Source organism: Zingiber officinale, chromosome 3B, assembly GCF_018446385.1.
Source record: "Zingiber officinale cultivar Zhangliang chromosome 3B, Zo_v1.1, whole genome shotgun sequence".
Classification (NCBI taxonomy): domain Eukaryota; kingdom Viridiplantae; phylum Streptophyta; class Magnoliopsida; order Zingiberales; family Zingiberaceae; genus Zingiber; species Zingiber officinale.
This window is the reverse complement of record NC_055991.1, coordinates 92,932,080-92,952,872: the sequence shown is the minus strand read 5'-3', so window position 1 is coordinate 92,952,872 and position 20,793 is coordinate 92,932,080.

The following is a 20,793-nucleotide window of genomic DNA, read 5'->3' as shown; positions in this document are numbered from 1 at the left end:
CTAGACGGCAGAAGAGGTAAGATGATCTTATCGTCGGATTTGAGCTTTACGAGTGTAGTTGAGTAGGGTTGATTTTCGAGTCAGGGTATTATTATGCTATTTACTTGTCATATTAACTGCGTGGTGATGGTTTATTTATTGTTATTATTCCAGCCGCATGTGGCTGAGGTATATAGTGTTTGTAGAAAGTTTCAGATTGTCCGTCGTACAGGGGAGATACTGCCGAAATTTCTTCGGACAGGGACTCCTCCGGGGCGTGACAAAATCTATATAGGGATATGTTTCATGTGTGCGAGTTCAACCTATGGACATCAATACTGATGATTATACAAAGTTGTTGGATGTTTGGGAGACCGATAATGCGAAGATTATTATATGGATCAATAATTCTATTTCACACTCCATTAGTGCTTAGTTGGTCAAGTAGGAGATAACCAAAGAGGTTTGAGATCATCTGGCAAGATTATACACGCAGTCTAACTTTGCCAAATAATATCAATTGGAGGCATATATCCGTGCACTTCGGCAGCAAATATGACCATCCAAAATTTTTATTCTGCCATGGTAGAACTATGAGACCAGTTAGTACTCACAGAATTCTCATAATTGCGAGCATTCCCAGCTTATGTCACTCATAGAGAAGAACAACATCTGGTCCAATTCTTGATGGCTCTTCATGATGACTTTAAAGGATTGTGTGGAATAATTTTGCATCGTAGTCCTCTCCCTTCTGTTGATTTAATAGTACATGAATTGCTAGCTGAGGAGATTCGTCTTAAGTCTCAGGTTGATAAGAAGACTATTGGACCATCTATGCCATCTACTTTTACAGCATCACATCAGTCTATGCCGCATAATCAAAATAGGTCGACTTCGAAGGTTTCTAGTGATGAGTGTGCTTATTACAAAGAAAAAGGACATTGGAAGTGTCAGTGTCCATTATTGTTAAACAAAGATAAACTACCGTAGCGACAAAAAAGACCAATGCAATAGTAATATCAGCAGCAACAACCTCAACAGCCATCATTGCTATATTAGAATGCTTTATGGAAATATGGTAATCAACCACAACAGTTGCCAAATGGACTATCTCAGTATAGTAATGCAGTGGTTGCTCCCTCTTTAGATCCGCATATGCTTGAGCAGTCTCAATAGTTCCTTGCTTCACAACCCTCTGCCATGTCTACTTCTTCTCATATAGGTTTGTCATCCTTTGGTACATTAGGTATATCTTCCTCTTTATGGATCTTAGATTCTAGAGCCACCACGTATCCCGATCTCTGCTGCTTCACGCTTGATGTGGCAGGCAGATATCCGTGGTTGATGTGACAGGCGCCTTTTCGAATTCCATCATCATATTTCGACCTTGTTTTCTGCAACCCTCAAACGGACGGCTCAGAGTGATCACCCGTGGGATTTATAAGCCCCTAGTTACTCACCATCATCATCTTTATACTTACTCATGTTTTCATTCTCAAGCACGTTCTGTGACGCTTCTCCATTAGTATAAGGCCTTTTGGGTAGAGCCCAAGAGCAAAAACCATGAGGGATTAGGCCTAAAGTGGATAATATCATATCATTGTAGAAAATATATAAATTTGTTTTGATCCTACAATTGGTATCAGAGCGAGGTCGCTCTTCATCGGACTAACCTCCGGAAGAAGCACGAGCCTGAGTCATGATCCAAGATCGAACCATGTAAGTGAAACCTTGAACGAAGTAGAAGAGACCTTGAGCAGGTCAAGAGCGACCCGATACTTGAGGGGAGGCCCTGAGCAAGTCAAGAGTGACTCGACGTTCGAGGGGAGACCCTAAGTAGGTCAAGAGTGACTCGATACTTAAGGAGGATTCTGTGATCCTTTGTTTGAGGGGGAGATTGTTGGGGTTGCAAGGTTGCAAACATAGCCCAACATTGAAAATATATGGGAAAGATCATGGGTTTATAAGAAAAAGATATCTCCATTGGTATGAGGCATTTTGGGTAGAGCTCAAGAGCAAAAATCATGAGGGCTTAGGCCCAAAGTGAACAATATCATACAATTATGGAGATATCTAAATTCTTTTCGATCTTACAGCTGGCAGATGGAAGAGATGAAGCATCCATCGCTCAGCAGATATCGAAGTCGATCGAACTATCTCCAAGTAGCTTCTAGCTTGGCCGGTCAGAAGTATCATATCCATTGGCTGCTGTTGGAGAGTGTCTTATACGTGTTCGGGCTGAGCCCAATCTAAATGCGACTGCCTCTCACCTTAGGTATGCTCTTTTTTTACTCAATCTTTGAATCTAACTGATTTTTCCTCCTTTTTACAACTCAAATCATGTTGAGAGCACATCTGAGCGACAAGAGTAAGCTCACAGATGCAGAGATTAATGCCATTGGCATTGCTGACCTGCAGAGTCATGACCTATAATAGGTCGACCAATCCGACGATCTGACCAATCTGACAATCTAGTCGATCAACATAGAGGCACCAAGGGGAAGCTTTGTCCCGTTCGGCAACCTCTGCCTTGCAGACCCTAGCACATGTCGGCTCACATCCTTCCTCCGATCGGGGTGAGACTTCATCACCCCCTTTCCCGAGTAGGGGATCGTCATGATTCCTACTTCCTTGTCATCCGACCGAACACCTTCGTTGTTCGGGTTGCCGTCGTGGACCATATGCGTACCGCCCATCACATATATTCTTCCGCACTCTTCCTTGTTGGCTACCCAAGTATCCATTATCCGGTCTTGCCCCATGCCCAAGTCCATCGGCCAAGCGACCTCCAAGCTTTCTGGTCTGAGCGGCCAGAGACACATAATGGCCATTATCTACTTGCCTACTAGTGAGTGGCGCCACCCGGACGATGCCGAGCCCCGCTCCTCCGAACACCAGATTAGAATTCAAGGACCACTAGCACAAATTTGGGTCGATGCTTGGGCCCGTGTGGCGACCATTTCACTGGGGGAGCTCGCAGACGACCATACCCATAAGGTCACTTGGGTATGCATATTACCCTCATGTTATCTTGCTTATTTCCCGATCAACACTTACTAACTTATTTTTTCTGCAGTTCTAGGTCAAGAACTTGGTCATGTGTCAGAGGTTAGCCTTTTTAGAGCACGAAGTCCAACAGTTGCGCACCCCGAGCGGCCCCACTGAGGCCTTCCATGCTCATTTTGAATAGTTGACTGTAGAGGTGGCTCAACTGAAGATCAACCTGGTAAGGAGCTCTGAGCAGCTCAGTACGGAGAAAAATAAGAATGTCGAGTAGGCCTCACAACTTGAGCGACTCACCAAGTAGGCCAATTCTTTTGAGGTAAAGATCAACTCTGTCAAGGACAGGAAGCTCTGAGCCATCGAAGATTTGGATATCAAGAACAAAGAGGCTCGGGTCTTAGCCCAAATCTCAAGGAGGCGAAAGCCGCTCTGGTGACCGAATGGGAGAGTCGATCGGAGGAGCAAGTGGCTACTAAGCTTCAGCTCGACACCAAGGATGTCGAGTTGGATTCGCTGAAGGCTGAGTTGGAAGCATTTCGAGCGACTTTCAAAGCTTACCAGGAGGAAGAGTCGACCGGTTTAAAGTTTTCAAATGCAAGTATCTCCATTCAGATCCCTTCAACGATCAGCTCACAGATCGAGAGCTTCACCTATCCAACTTTGTCATTGATAGGACCCTCTAACAACTGAAGGACGACGGCTATCTTCCTCTCGCGATGACCAGCAAGATCATAAATCGGGAGAAGCTCATCGAGTCTCTGCTGGTAGGGGTGTAATCGAGCCTAGCCGAGCCGAGCCGAACTCTTGAATGTTTGAGTTTAGCTCATTTATAATCGAGCCGAGCTCGAGCTTTATTTAACGAATATATTCATGGCTCACGAGCTTATTCAAGCTTTTATCGAGCCTAAACGAACTTAATAAATGTAAATTATAAATTTTAATATTCATTAAAAACTAAATTATATATTTTAAAAAAATTATAATGTTCTTGTTAAAATTTATAATTTTATTCTAATTAATAAATTTAATTTATTTATCTATATTTTTCATAAGTAGAGTGTAAAATCTATAAATTCAATATCAAAACTATTATTTTTTTTATTTAAAAATTGATTCATGAGCTTAACGAACATATTCACAAGCTAACGAGTCGAATATTGTGAAGCTTAAACTTGGTTTGTTTATCTTAACGAGCCTAATTAAACGAGCTCAAACGAGCTTTTATCGAATCGAGCTTCGAATAGCTCACGAGCGGCTTGGCTCATTTACACCCCTACCTGCTGGATGATGTACTTAACTATCTCAACTACTCGTCTGACTAGACTTTAAGTTGCTTCTTGTTCTTCTCTCTAATGTTCTGTAAATATTTCTCTAAGTGTCAATGAATGCACGCCCGTTCAGCGCTTCTCCAATTTTATTAAATTTTGTGAGTGTTCTTTCATTCATTTCTGTTCGGCTTTCGTGAGTCTATCCGACATTTTAACCATCTTATTATGCTATGTGAACATTTTCTAAGTACGAATCCTTGTGCTTCTATTCGTCTGTGTAACCATTCGCCAAGACATCCGATTGCTCATTTTAGCATATGCTGAACGACCTCTATGCCTTTGTAATTAAAAATCTTATCTGCCAATCGGTAGTACAATCAGTGTTATAGTCGTCGCTCGACTCTCTACTAACTTCATTCTTGAGTTTATAGTCACCACTTGACTGTGGTTGTCGACTCTCGAGTTTATAACCACCGTTCGACATTTGTTCTTGTTGACTTAACTTTAAGTTGCTTCTTGTTCTTCTCTCTAATGTTCTGTAAATATTTCTCTAAGTGTCAATGAATGCACGCCCGTTCAGCGCTTCTCCAATTTTATTAAATTTTGTGAGTGTTCTTTCATGCATTTCTGTTCGGCTTTCGTGAGTCTATCCGACATTTTAACCATCTTATTATGCTATGTGAACATTTTCTAAGTACGAATCCTTGTGCTTCTGTTCGTCTGTGTAACCATTCGCCAAGACATCCGATTGCTCATTTTGTTGGTTGCTACTCGGAAAGCCTAGAGGTTCCACTGTACAAAAATTTTGTACAAAGGTCTGAACCTTTTCCTAGCTACCATGTGTTCTTTTAAATTAAATTTTGGATCGCCTGCGGAACTTAACACGTTTGATCCAAAACTTAATCTATTTGTTCTTTTAGGTTTTGACTTGGATCTCCTGCGGAACTTAACACGTTCGACCCAAATCACCTTAAGTTATTAATTCCATTAAATATTAATTTCCATAATCGGTTCCCAGTACTGACGTGGCGAGGCACATGACCTTCTTGGATATGGGAGCAACCACCACCGACTAGACAAAACATTTTATAGAAAGCTAATATTTAATTTCCTAAAATATCTTTAGGTTAACCGAAAAGAACAATCAAATCACAAGGAAAAGAAAAAACAAAAGAACACAACATCGAAAAACATATTCGAAATTCTAGAATCGTAAGCCTCTTGTATTTGGTATTATTTCCAAAAATAACTAGTATGATGCAGAAAGAAAAATTACTAGTTATACCTTTTAGAAAGACCTCTTGATCTTCTACCGTATCTCTCTTCTAACCTCGGACGTTGTGTGGGCAACGATCTTCCGAGATGAGAAACCACCAACCACCTTCTTCTCCTCCTAGCTAGGTTCGGCCACAAAAAGCTTAACCAAGGATGAAGAACAAAACACCAACCAAGCTCCAAGAGATGCTATCTTTCTCTCCTTCTTCTTCTTCTCCAAGTAGTATCCGGCCGCCACAAGAGCTCCAAGCCTTTGAGAGTTTCAGCCACCACAAAGAGGGAGAGAGGAAGAGGATGGCCGGCCATTCCAAGGAATAAAAGAGGGAGAGAAATAATAGAGGTTGTATCTCATGAAGGCACCCTCACCCCTTCTTTTATATTCCTTGGCCTAGGCAAATTAGGAAATTTAATTACAATAAAATTTCCTTAATTCCCTTGACATGATTTAATTGAGAAAAATAAAATAAAATTTCTCCAATTAATCTCTAATGGCCGGCCACATCAAAAGAGATAAATTAGACAAGTTTTAATCAACAATTAAAACTTCCTAATTTGTTTGCAGAAATTTTAAAATTAAAATTTCTCTTTAAAAATCTCTTTATGGTTGATAAAAAGAAATTTCTATAATTTTAATTTTATCAACATGTGGATAATTTTAAAGAGAAAATAAAATATCTCACCAATCTACAAATAAGGAAAGAGATCTAATCTCTTTCTTTAATCTTTTGTAGATCTTTTACAAGAGAGATATTTTAATTTTAATTCTCTTTAATAAATTATTTCTTCCACATAATAAAAATTAAAATTAAAATTCCTTTTTAATTTAATTTGGCCGGCCCCCACTAGCTTGGGTTCAAGCTAGGGCCGACCACCCTAGGTCGGCCTTAGCTTGGTTCCCAAGCTAGCTTGGCCGACCCCTATTGGTGGGTATAGAAGGTGGGTATAGGTGGGTATAGTACTCTATAAATAAGAGGCTACGATAGGGACCGAGAGGAGGAATTGGTTTTGGTCTCCCGATAAAATTAAGCATCCCGTGTTCACCCCGAACACACAACTTAATTTTATCAATAATAATTCATTCCACTAGAGAACTATTATTGAACTACCGCACCAATCCCAAATTACATTTTGGGCTCCTTCTTATTATGAGTGTGTTAGTCTCCCCGTGTTTAAGATATCGAATGCCCACTAATTAAGTGAGTTACTGACAACTCATTTAATTAATATCTTAGTCCAAGAGTAGTACCACTCAACCTTATCATCATGTCGGACTAAGTCCACCTGCAGGGTTTAACATGACAATCCTTATGAGCTCCTCTTGAGGACATTATCAACCTAGTATCTCTAGGACACAGTTTCCTTCTATAATCAACAACACACACTATAAGTGATATCATTTCCCAACTTATCGGGTTTATTGATTCATCGAACTAAATCTCACCCATTGATAAATTAAAGAAATAAATATCAAATATATGTGCTTGTTATTATATTAGGATTAAGAGCACACACTTCCATAATAACTGAGGTCTTTGTTCCTTTATAAAGTCAGTATAAAAGAAACGACCTTAAATGGTCCTACTCAATACACTCTGAGTGTACTAGTGTAATTATATAGTCAAGATAAACTAATACCTAATTACACTACGACCTTCTAATGGTTTGTTCCTTTCCATTTTGGTCGTGAGCTACTGTTTATAATTTATAAGGTACTGATAACATTATCTTCTGCATGTGACACCACATACTATGTTATCTACAATATAAATTAATTGAACAACTACAACTAAATGTAGACAATTTGACCAAATGTGATTCTTTATTCATAATGAATGTTTACAAAGCTTAGGCTTTCAGTATACACTCCAACACTTTCATGCATTTCTGTTCGGCTTTCGTGAGTCTATCCGACATTTTAACCATCTTATTATGCTATGTGAACATTTTCTAAGTACGAATCCTTGTGCTTCTGTTCGTCTATGTAACCATTCACCAAGACATCCGATTGCTCATTTTAGCATATGTTGAATGACCTCTATGCCTTTGTAATTAAAAATCTTATCTGCCAATCGGTAGTACAATCAGTGTTATAGTCGTCGCTCGACTCTCTACTAACTTCATTCTTGAGTTTATAGTCACCACTTGACTGTGGTTGTCGACTCTCGAGTTTATAACCACCGTTCGACATTTGTTCTTGTTGACTTATGGGTTTATAATCATCGTTTGACTGCTGATTCATAGACTTTAGGATTTATAATCGTCGTTCGACTGTTGATTAGTAGATTCAAGTGTTTATAGTTGCCGCTCGACTGTTGAATTTGTTGACTCAAGGGTTTATAGTTACCGTTTGACTGTTAATCCATAAACTTAAGGGTTTATAGTTGCCGCTCGACTGTTGATTTTGTCAACTCAAGGGTTTATAGTGGTCACTCGACTGTTGATGGTGTAGACTCTCGGGTTTATAGCCATCGATCGTCTATTAAATTCATCGACTCAAGGGTTTATAGTCGCTGCTCGACTATTGATAGCATAGACTCTCAGGTTTATAGCCGCCGCTTGACTATTAAATTCATCGACTCAAGGATTTATCGTCGTCGCTCGACTGTTGATGGCGTAGACTCTCGGGTTTATAGCCGTCACTCGGCTGTTGAATTCGTCGACTCAAGGGTTTATAGTCGTCGCTCGACTTTTCTTGAATAATTTCATATCAAGGGTTTATAATCGCCGCTTGACTTTCAACTTGGCTGAACAATATAAGAGTCTGGAACATTTGAAATTTTTATTCAATGTTCACCTACACTTATAGGACATATGTTTATATAATTTTATCTGAATTTAATTACGCACCTCTCACCCCGGCCCAATAGAGCTAGAGATGGTTTGTGCTCCACGACCGCTCAAGTTTTCTCCCATCTTCATCCTATAGATAGTAAGCTCCTGAGCGGAGCTTCCAAATGATTTTATAGGGTCCTCCCCATGGAGCTTCTAATTTGGTGATGTCGCTGACCAGCTTCACTCTTTTCCACACCAAGTCCCTAACCTAGAACGACCTCGCGATTACCCTCTAGTTGTAGCTCTGCTTCATGTGCTGCCTGTACGTCATGAGCTGGACAGTGGTTTTATCCCGTACTTCATCTACTAGGTCAGTTCCATGAGTCTCCAGTTGGTGTTTCCATCATCGTAGAGCTGCATACGGTCAGACTCTACTCCGACTTCCACTAACACTACTGCTTTACCCCTGTACACCAGATGGAACGGGGTTATACTAGTCACCTCTCTTGGTGTGGTACGATGAGCCCACAATACGCTGGGGAGTTCATCGGCCCAGCTGCTTCTAGCATGGTTTAGCCGAGCCCAAAGTCCTCTGAGGATCTCCCTGTTGGTGACTCCCGTCTGGCCATTACTCTACGGATAAGCCACTGAAGTAAAAGCCTATGCAATGCCATAATTTTGACACCATTCCTTGAGGCTTTGTCCTGCGAACTGTCTTCTGTTGTCCAAGATAAGTCGGCGAGGGATGTCTAACCGACATAAGATGTTTTGTCATATAAATTTGATAACCATATGCTTAGTTATCTTGGCTAGCGGTTGAGCGTCCACCCATTTTGAGAAATAATTTACTGCCACGAATAGAAATCTTCGTTGCTTGGTGGCCATGGGAAACAACCTAACGATGTCCATGCCCCACTAGTCGAACCAACAGGACACCGTGGATGCTTTCATCTCCTCGGTCAGTTGGTGTGGGATGTTATGATACTTCTGGCATGACAAGCAACTGAACTCTACTTGAGCTGTTACATTTATGTCATGAAAGTATTTAAGTTAATATTATTATTAGAATATTTTTCCTTATGTTTACGGTATGCAAGCTTTCGATCTACATCTTTTTCTTTGTCTAACCTAATTTAGTGGATCTGATTATTGGCTATTATGGTTTGAACGTACTGGGTCTTTAGACTCATGATACTATTTTTTTCAGGAGGCGGTACCGATGAGACAAGAGGCTTTGACAATCAAGCAAGCTCAGAATGACGGCAACACAACCCATGGACCCCCCTAGTTTATGTTTCCGCTTTTATTTGAAATGATGTAATAAAAGATTTAGTCCAGTAAATTTTCTATAAGAACTACTAGTTGTTTATGACTTAGTCAGCTTTCTCGGGATATTCATGTACCTTCTTTTTCCTATTATTAGAAACTAAATAAATAAATAAAAAGAAAAAAAAGTAAGGAAATAAAAAGATATATAAATTATAATAGGAAGAGGCGTTTTGAATTAAAGTAGATTAGAGTCCTTACAGTTGCTTAAAAAACCGTCTGAGCGGCGCCATCTTATAATGTGGGTCAAAAGTACCTCGCCAACAGGATCTTTCAGGCCAATAATCTGCCGCCCAACTGACTACCGCAGAAGCCTTGATAAACCTCTTGCAAGATATACTCAATGTCCTCCGATCCAACGTACTTGAGCAACGACCTTGAGAAAGATCTTTTATATAACTAGTCTCCAATTAGAGTGAACCACCCGACCCTCTTTTTCAACAAACGAACTTCCTCCTGATCGGTTGGTGTGATGCTCGATCTGAGGAACTCTATCAGTGGCATCCTCTAGTCGCTCGGGAAGGTTATTTCGTCCATCCTATCAATGTGTGCCACTAGTGAGACTTGTTCGATTGACTTATCAGGAATGATCGGCGATAACGAACTAGCTAACTTAGCCAGCTCGTCAGCGGCCTGGCTGTCCGACCAGAGGATCTTTTGTATAACCACTTCTTGGAAACTTGCCTTCAACTTCTCAAAATCTTCGGCGTATAGCCTGAGCTGGATGTTACTTATCTCGAATGTGCCCAATAGATGTTGAGCTGCCAATTGAGAATTCGAGCGGATGAGGACTCTTGTAGCTCCTATATGTTGAGCTGCCTGCAAGATAGCTATCAAGGCCTCATATTCTGCTTCGTTATTTGTAGCTTGATAATCCCGCTATACGAACAATTGCATCCTATCCTCCTGCGGTGATATCAAGAGGATACCGATCCTGCTACCTTGCCGAGTGGATGAACCATCTACATATATCTTCCAAGTCTCATCCGGCTCCATGTTCTAGACCTCGATGACAAAATCAGCTAAGGCCTAGGCCTTTATCGTCGTTCGCGGTTGATATTGTATATCAAATCCACTCAGCTCGGTGGTCCATTTGATCAGCAATCTAGACGCTTCTGGATTAAGGGGAACTCTTCCTAGTGCTTTGTTGGTCATCACCATGATCAGATGTGAGAGGAAATACGGAAAAAGTCTCCGAGCGGAGAGTACTAGCGTGTATGCTAATTTTTCGAGACTGGTGTAGTAGGATTCTACATCTTTTAATATATGACTTAGAAAATATATCGGTTGTTACTCAAAGCCGTTTTGCCACACCAACATCGAGTAAACCGCATGCTCCATATATGACAAATAAATCCAGAGTGGCTCATCGGCGTTGGGTTTTGCCAATACAAGTAGGGAGGTAAGGTATTCCTTAAGCTCCTCTAGCACCTTGTCGCACTCCGCGTCCCACTGGAACTTCATCGTGCAGTGTAATACCTTAAAGAATGGGTGACACCGATCAGATGATTTAGAGATGAATCTTGATAGTGAGATGATCCGCCCGATCAACCATTGGGTCTCCTTCAAGTTGCGAGGTAGGGGAATGTCCTACAGGGCCTTCACCTTGCTCGGATTCGCCTCGATCCCCCGTTCAATGATGATATAGCCCAGGAAGTAGCCACTCCTTGCTCTAAACAAGTACTTGTTCGGATTCAGCTTGATTCCTTATGCCCTCAAAGTTCGGCAGGTTGCTTTGATATTTGCATAAAGGTCAGTGGCTCAGAGAGATTTTATCAAGATGTCATCGATATATACTTCCATGTTATGGTCGATCTGTCATCGAAATACCTTGTTCATCAATCTTTGATAAGTGGCACCGACGTTCTTCAGTCCAAACAACATGATGTTGTAGCAGTAGTTCCCATTGGTCGTAATGAAGTTGACCTTCTTTTGATCTTCATGGGCGAGCGACACTTGGTGGTAACCTTGGTATGCCTCGAGCATGCAGATTAACTCACAACCTACCGTGGAGTCCACCATTTGATCTATCCGGGGCAGGGGATAGAAGTCCTTCAGGCAGACTTTGTTTAGATCATGGAAGTCGATGCAGATTCGCCACTTGTTGCCCGACTTGAAGACCAGCACGATGTTGGCCAACCAGCTCAGAAATTGTACCTCGCAGATGTGACCAACTTCTAGTAACTTTTCTATCTTCGCTCGAATAATTTGATTCTACTCTGAGCTAAAGTCCCTCTTCCTTTATTTCACAGCTGAGCATTTGGTCAGACGTGAAGCTCGTGCTAAACTACGCTGGGCGAGATGCCCAGGAGCTCGTGTGTCGACCAGAACACATCATGGTTTTGCCTAAGGCAGGCGATCAACTCTGCCTTCTTCTCATTTGCCAGGTCGGTGACTACAAATGTAGTGGCTTCTAATTGGTTGGGATGGATCTGAACCTCCTCCTTTTCCTCAAACACCAGCGCGAGAGGTTCTTCCATGATGGTATTTGTTGGTGTGGCAAGCATTCGACAGTCGAACCTGTAATTTGATTATGTCAAAGGGTTCAAAGTTACGTTGTCTTGTTATCTAACAAGTTTGATGAGATTGCAGGAAAGTTCTAAGTGTACTTCGGCAAAAGTTCTAGCTGCGGTTAGGCAGGTGGAAAACTCTAGGGGGTGGTAACCTTAAGTCCTAGGGGATGGTAATCCTAGGTGAGGAAAAGTCCTAACTGTGGTTAGGCAAAGGAAAAACCCTAGGGGGAGGTAACCCTAGGTCCTAGAGGGTGGTAACCCTAGGCAGAAAGTCTTGGCGGGTCGAGAGCTTCGGGCAAAATCCTAGGGGGTGGTAACCCTAGGTTGAAATCCTAGTGTCGCGAACCAAGTGGAAGACTGGACGGGTCGTGGAGCGGACGTCCAGCATGAAGACTGGAAGCTTCGAACGCTGAGCAAAAGTCCAGTTGGTCTAGAGGATCAACTGACAACAGGTAAACTCTCTTGAGTGGAGTAAGTGAGGGCGCGTTCCCCGGTCAGGGAACAGTAGGCGTCGATTCGACCTAGGATTTTTGGATGGAAATCCGAAGTCAGAACTGGACAGTTCAGAGATTGTCAAATACTTTATTTATCATGTCTATATTGTGCTAACTTTGTTTTGCAGGGTATGGTTAGTTTCTAGGACTAACGTATTTCGCAGGAAGCGAATTGGACTCATTTGCCTCGGATGAACAGTACCTGAAGCGCCCTTCATGGAGCTTGGAGGTGCCTCGGGGTCACTTGCAGAGATTGCCTCGCAGCAAGGCACGAGGGTGTCTCCATGGAGCTTGGAGGCGCACTGGACACTGCGCGAGGGCGCCCTCCATGCAGGTTGGAGGCGCCCTCAGGCAGATAAGCAGTGACCAATTCGGAGCTCATCCATGTTGCGGTTTCGGCGGGATTGAGGGTGCCCTCCATAGTGTTGAAGGCACCCTCCACAGGCTACTTAAGCCCAATTAGACCAGCAGCAAAAAAAAAAAAAAACAGCGAAATCTAACAATCATTCTTTCGTGTGTTGCTCAAAGATCGATCCGATAAAGCTATAACTCAACCCCGACGACCAGAAGCTTCAAGTTTACTGTTCTAAGTCGTCGGTATAATTTTCTTTATTACTTTAATATTGTAATTCAAAACTGTAATTTTCCAAATTGATAGTGATTGTTCAAAGTAAACGCTCAATGAGCTTGAGCCTCGGAGTAGGAGTCGCCCTAGGCTCCGAACCAAGTAAAACTCATTGTGTTCATGTGTTTGCAATTGTTTTATTTATTTCCGCTGTATATTTTACTTGATAGTTTTTCGAAACAAAAGTAAAAGCCATGAGAGCTATTCACCCCCCTCTCTAGTGTTTTCGATCGTACAATTGGTATCAGAGCGGGGTCGCTTTGAATTGGTGAAACCACCATTCAAGTAGTTTTTCGTGGTAGTTTTTTATTTTTCAAAGTCGATCAAAATCGGTATAATTGCCACCCTCTGATCTGTTTTAATCGCAATTGGAAGTTTTGCTCGAAGCTGGTGCAACACCACTCGAGTTCGCATATTTATTTTTTAATCCCGCACTACTAATCCAAGACCAAGTCTTGGAACAAAGTTTCTTGTTTTTGTTTGTGCGAGATTTTCTTCCTCAATGACCCATGAAGAAGGCTACAACACAGCCCGCCCGCCGCTTTTCTCTGGCGAGGACTTTGGCTACTAGAAGAGTTGGATGGAATACCACCTCAAGATGCAAGTCGAGATGTGGATAATTATCCAAACCAGACTCGAGCTTCCACGAGACTACACTAGAAAACTAGTCTCATACATGAACTGGGACACCAGCTTAATGAAGAAGATTGAAGCCGACGCCAAAGCAACCTGCATGCTACAATGCGGGTTGACAAAAGAAGAACTAAACAGAGTTGGCCCTTTCTCAAGCGTGAAAAACTATGGGAAAAACTGATTAAGCTGCACGAAGGCACTTTCGATAGAAAAGTAAGTAAGTGTGATTTAATTTTGAATAAATTATATAACATAAAAATGCAGGAAGGTGAGATGACTAGTCAACTTCACGCGCGGATTCAAGATCTACTGAACGGACTCCACGCAATCGGACAGAAAGTGGAGAATCGGGATGTAATAAGGTACGCACTCAATGTTTTTCCAAGGAATACATTGTGGGCATTAATGGTAGACACCTATAAGGTATAGGATTTGTCTTTAATAAAACTAGATGAGTTATTTTCTGAATTTGAATTGCATGAACAGACTAATGCACGTCTGGTCGAGAAAGGGATTGCGTTGATTTCAGGTACAAGCAAGGCAAAGGAGGCTAGAAAGAAGCATCAAATTGAACCTGAATCCGAAGAAGAACCGGACTCAGACGACGACGACAATGAAATAGCAGCCGAACTCGTCAACCTAGTACACAGACTCTATAAAAAGAAGAAGGAATTCACAAAGAAGGACATAAAAAAGGTGATTCACTTCAAGAAATTACAAACAAGTCCAAAGGTGAAGTTCGAAGTAACCTGCTATGGTTGTAATCAAAAGGGACACGTCAAAGCCAACTATCAAAACCAAAAGGAAGCAAAGCAGCAGAGGAAGAAGAAAGCACTACAAACAACTTGGGATGAGTCCTCGTCAGAAGATTCCGACGAAGAGCTGGGGGAGACGAGCTTCCTTGCGCTGACAGTCCGGGAACAAATCAACGAATCAGAGACCGAGAGCGAATCAAAAACAGAGTCCGAGAGAAGCCACGGATCCGTACCTGTTTCTGTAGTGCCTAACCCCACTGTAAGTATTTCTCAAGTAAATAAACTTTATAATTTAGTCAATTACCTTATGCGCAAATTAGCTAAATCCAATGTCCGGGTCAAATCACTTCAAAAGGATATAATAGCCCTTAAAGAAGTGACTAACCCTAGCTCCTTAACTGACCTTGTTCAGATTGGAACCTCAACTCAAGTCTAAAAGCTTGAGGAAGAGAATTCTAGCCTGAAAAATCAAGTCAACGAACTAAAGGATACGTTGGAACGGTTCACTTTGGGTTCCAAGAACCTGGATATGATTCTTGGAAAACAGAGAGCCGTCTACAACCGATCTGGACTTGGATTTAAGGCTAAAAGGAAATACAAGTCTTATTTATCCCTTGTAAAGAGAGCAAATAGAAAAACAGTCTAAGCAAGGGCCCCAAGTCAAATTTGGTTAATCAAGTTGGACTTGGACAATATTAGGTCCCCAAGAATCAAGTCCACTACCTTGATAGACCTTATAGAGGCTATGATCCAGGGGGAGCCAATAGAAAGACTATTTTTATTAATAGATAGATTTGTTTGACGATTGCCTTTACTACTTTTATTATACATGCTTAGATTAGGCTAGATAAGGACCTAGGTGTGATTTACACTTGACTAATTAGACCTAGGGGTTTCAGAAAGAAAATTAAATATCCAATTTCTTTGAAAGATTTTGTCTAGAAATGGTGGATGATCCCATACCCAAGAAGGCCTAGTGCCTCGCCACAGCCTAAAAGCTAATCATTGAAATAGTTATTTAATTGACTAACTGTAAAACCTGAGTCTAACTCAAATGTAAATTAATCCTTAGATGATAACTTAAATCAAAAATGAAATTAACCATCTCACAAAACTATTAAGGTTTCCTGATTGAAAATCTAGAAAAGGATGAGATGAACCTAGGTTTAAAGTAGTTAACCAAACTTGAATTAATTAAATTAAAGCTAACTCAATTAAAATTCATAATTAATTATAAAATCATGATTAATTTCAAAATCTAATTAATTATAAAAAGTTTAATTTCAAATCTAAGTAAATTCAAAATGTTAATTATTTTAAAATCATAATTAAATCATAATTATTTTTAAATCATAATGAATTTCAAACATCTTAATTATTTGATTATTAATCATAATTAAATTTTAAATTATTAATTCTTAGATTTTCAAAATCTTAATTATTTCTAAATAATAATTATTTTTCAAATCATATTTAATATGTAAGATTTTAATTTTAAACTTAATTAACTTTTAATATATTTTTAAAATAATCAAAATTTTAAATTTTACTCATATTTTAAAACTTGAAATTCAAAATTTAAATTTATATTCTAAATCTAAATTTCAATGTTTTTTTAAAATAAAGTTAACTTCGTCTCACACGCACTCATAAGATGAACATGTTTGATGACCTAGAATGAGTGAGATAGAAAATTAGGAAAATAAATAATAACTTTTATGTTTTTTATTTATAAGGACTTAGGCGTGATTTACACTTGACTAGTTAGACCTAGGGGTTTCAGAAAAAAAATTAAATATCTAATTTCTTTGAAAGATTTTGTCTAGAAGTGGTGGATGATCTCATACCCAAGAAGGTCTGGTGTCTCGCCACAGCCCAAAAGTCAATCATTGAAATAGTTATTTAATTAACTAACTGTAAAACCTGAGTCTAACTCAAATGTAAATTAATCCTTAGATGATAACCTAAATCAAAGATGAAATTAACCATCTCACAAAACTATTAAGGTTTCCTGATTGAAAATCTAGAAAAGGGTGAGCTGAACCTAGGTTTAAAGTAGTTGACCAAACCTGAATTAATTAAATTAAAGCTAACTCAATTAAAATTCATAATTAATTATAAAATCATGATTAATTTCAAAATCTAATTAATTATAAAAAGTTTAATTTCAAATCTAAGTAAATTCAAAATGTTAATTATTTTAAAATCATAATTAAATTATAATTATTTTTAAATCATAATGAATTTCAAACATCTTAATTATTTGATTATTAATCATAATTAAATTTCAAATTATTAATTCTTAGATTTTCAAAAACTTAATTATTTATAAATAATAATTAATTTTCAAATCATATTTAATATGTAAGATTCTAATTTTAAACTTAATTAACTTTTAATATATTTTTAAAATATTCAAAATTTTAAATGTTTACTCATATTTTAAAACTTGAAATTCAAAATTTAAACTTATATTCTAAATCAAAATTTCAATATTTTTTAAATAAAGTTAACTTCGTCTCACACACACTCATAAGCTGAACATGCTTGATGACCTAGAATGAGTGAGATAGAAAATTAGGAAAATAAATAATAACTTTTATGTTTTTTATTTATATGCTCGGACTCTAGGACCCTAAAAATTTGTTTTGGCATTAATTAAGAGGGAGTGCAAAGAAATTTAAGATATTAATTTTTTATCTTTATTTCCTTAAAACATTGTTTTTCAAAGTTAACTTTTCAAAAAGTTCAAAATATTTCTAAAATGGAAGTTCAATTTTTTATAAAAATGAATTATCTTTGACAGAAACTAAGTATTTGCTAAAATATTTTCAAGTATTTTTACAATAAAATATTTTTAAAGTTAAGATTTTATCAAAATTTTTAAAAACTAAGCTTTTATCAAGTCTTTTTAAAAGCTAAGTTTTGAAAGCTAAGTATTAAATTTATCAAAGTCTTTTTAAAAGCTAAGTACTAAATTTATCAAAGTTTTTTTTAATCTAAGTATTTTCAGAACTAAAAATTTAGCTAAGTTTTCTTTAGAAAAGATATGACAGTTTCAAAACTTTTGTTTATCTGAGTTTTTTTTTAAATAGCTAAGTATTTTCAAAAAAAAAATCTCTACTTTAGCTAAGTTTTTTTAAAAGAAATTATTTTCAAAGCTAAATTTCGCTAAGTCTACCCTTCTGAGGGACCTTAAGTTAAAAAATAAATAAATTTTTTACAACCCTCTCTCTACTTAGTATGCCTTTTTGATTTATGTCAAAGGGGGGAGAGAAGTCAAAGTTAAGAAAGTTAAGAATTTAAACATAATTTTTATAAAAGGGGGACTATAAGTAAGGGGGAGCAAAAAGTTTTTTTATTTATGCTCATGATACTTATGCTTAAATTCCTTCATTGTATTGTTATGTTTTACTTAACTTTAAATCGTGTTGCCATAATCAAAAAGGGGGAGATTGTTGGTGCGGGAAGCAACCGACAGTCGAACCTGTGTTTTGATTATGTCAAAGGGTTCAAAGTTAGGTTGTCTTGTTATCTAACAAGTTTGATGAGATGGCAGGAAAGTCCTAAGTGTACTTAAGCAAAAGTCCTAGCTGTGGTTAGGCAGGTGGAAAACCCTGGGGGGGGTAACCCTAGGTGAGGAAAAGTCCTAGCTACGATTAGGCACAGAGAAAACCCTAGGGGGAGGTAACCCTAGGTCATAGGGGGTGGTAACCCTAGGCGAAAAGTCTTGGCGGGTCGAGAGCTTCGGGCAAAATCCTAGGGGGTGGTAACCCTAGGTTGAAATCTTAGTGTCGCGAACCGGGTGGAAGACTGGACGGGGCATGGAGTGGACATCCAACATGAAGACCGGAAGCTTCGGATGCTGAGCAAACGTCCAGTTGGTCTGGAGGATCAACTGGCAACAGGTAAACTCTCCTGAGTGGAGTAGGTGAGGATGCGTTCCTCGGTGAGGGAACAATAGGCGTCGGTTCTTCCGGATGGAAATTCGAAGTTAGAACCGGACAGTCCAGAGACTATCAAATACTTTATTTATCATGTCTATATTGTGCTAACTTTGTTTTGCATGGTATGGTTAGTTTCTAGGACTAACGTATTTTGCAGGAAGCGAATTGGACTTATTTGCCTCGGATGAATAGTACTCGAGGCGCCCTCCATAGAGCTTGGAGGCACCTCGGGGTCACTTGCAGAGATTGTCTCGTAGCAAGGCGCAAGGGCGCCTCCATGGAGCTTAGAGGCGCCTTGGACACTACGCGAGGGCGCCCTCCATGCAGGTTGGAGGCGCCCTTAGGCGGATAAGCAACGACTAGTTCGGAGCTCATCCACGCTACGGTTTCGGCGAGATTGAGGGCACCTTCCATGGTGTTGAAGGCACCCTCCACAGGCTACTTAAGCCCAGTTCGACTAGCAGCAAAAAAAAAAACAACGAAATCCGACAATCATTCTTTCGTGTGCTGCTCAAAGATCGATTCGATAAAACTGTAACTCAACCCCGACGACCAGAAGCTTCAAGTTTACTGTTCTAAGTCATCGGTATAATTTTCTTTATTACTTTAATATTGTAATTCAAAACTATAATTTCTGAAATGATAGTGATTGCTCAAAGTAAACGCTCAACGAGTGTGGGCCTTGGAGTAGGTATCTCCCCAGGCTTCGAACCAAGTAAAACCCCTTGTGTTCGTGTGTTTGCAATTATTTTATTTATTTCTGCTGCATATTTTACTCGATAGTTTTCTGAAATGAAAGTAAAAGTCACGAACGCTATTCAGCCCCCCCTCTAGCGCTTTCGATCCTACAGTATTCACCTCCAAATGCTGCATCTTCTACGCGACCTTCGCCTCTATTTTGACCATCTTAACGTAACACTGTTGAGCAGCCAACTGGTCGCCCTTAACTTTGCCTACCTCATTGTCTACCAGGAACTTTATTTTTTGGCAGAAGGTAGACACCACAGCTCAGAACTTGTTAAGGGACGGTCGGTCCAATATGACATTGTAAGTGGATGGCACATCCAACACAATGAAATTTGTGGTCTTGGTCCTTTTGAGAGGCTCCTCTCCGAGCGATATGGCCAACCGAGCTTGGCCGATTGACAATACTTCATTGCCTATGAATCCGTAAAGCGGGGTCATCATGGGTTGTAGCTCACTTCGATCGATTTGCAGCTAGTCGAACGCCTTTTTAAAAATTATATTCATCAAGCTACCTGTATCAACAAAACTTTGGTGAATAGTATAGTTAGCTACTATGGCTTGGATGATCAAGGCATCGTCATGAGGGATCTCCAATCCCTTTAGGTCTTGAGGGCTGAAACTGATCTCTAGTCCCTCGGTCTTCTCTTTGCTGCATCCTACAACATGTATATCCAGTCGTTGGGTGTGCGATTTCCTTGCTCAATTGGAATCACCCTCGGTTGGTCCACTGACAATCATTCCAAATTTATCTCGAGCGGCGTTGCTTCGATTTTCCTCCTCCTGAGTCGAGGGTTTGGTCTGCTCAGTAGAAGCTCTAGTGAGACTTGTGTTATTTCTCCATTGAGGCTGACGCTTCTGGTCCACCTACCTCTCTTCTTATTTTTGCTCGTCCGACTGATGTTGATGTCATCGATTGGGAGTTGGTGAGCGACGACAGTATCTTGAAGGAGCCGGTCAATTGGAAATCAGCCTCAAGTTATAACAGTCTCGAGTGTTGCGAGTCGCCGATTCATGGAGCGAGCAAAACAACGATGTCTAGGTCCTGCCTTTTGCAGCTTTGGGTCGACCTGTTGCTACGTGCTGCACAACATGTCTTCTGGGCTCCTAGTGTGGCTGCACTACTCTCGATCGGGGACCCTTTGGTGGTTGATGATTGGTGGTCAGTTGCTATTCAGGGGAGCAGTATGCTCAATAGGCACTTCCTTCCTTCGTATCTCTTGGGGTTCCTTCATGTTTATGTATTCAGTGGTATGCCTGAGCAAGTGGTCGAAGTCTTTTGGCAGCCTCCAGATGAGTGAGCGAAAGAACTCCCCTTCGGTAAGCCCTTGGGAGAAGACACTTACCAATATCTTCGAGGAGACCGATGGAATATCCATGGTCACCTGGTTGAACCGCTTAATGTACGCTCTTAATGTCTCCTTAGGCCTCTGCTTCACAGCGAATAAATTAACACTTG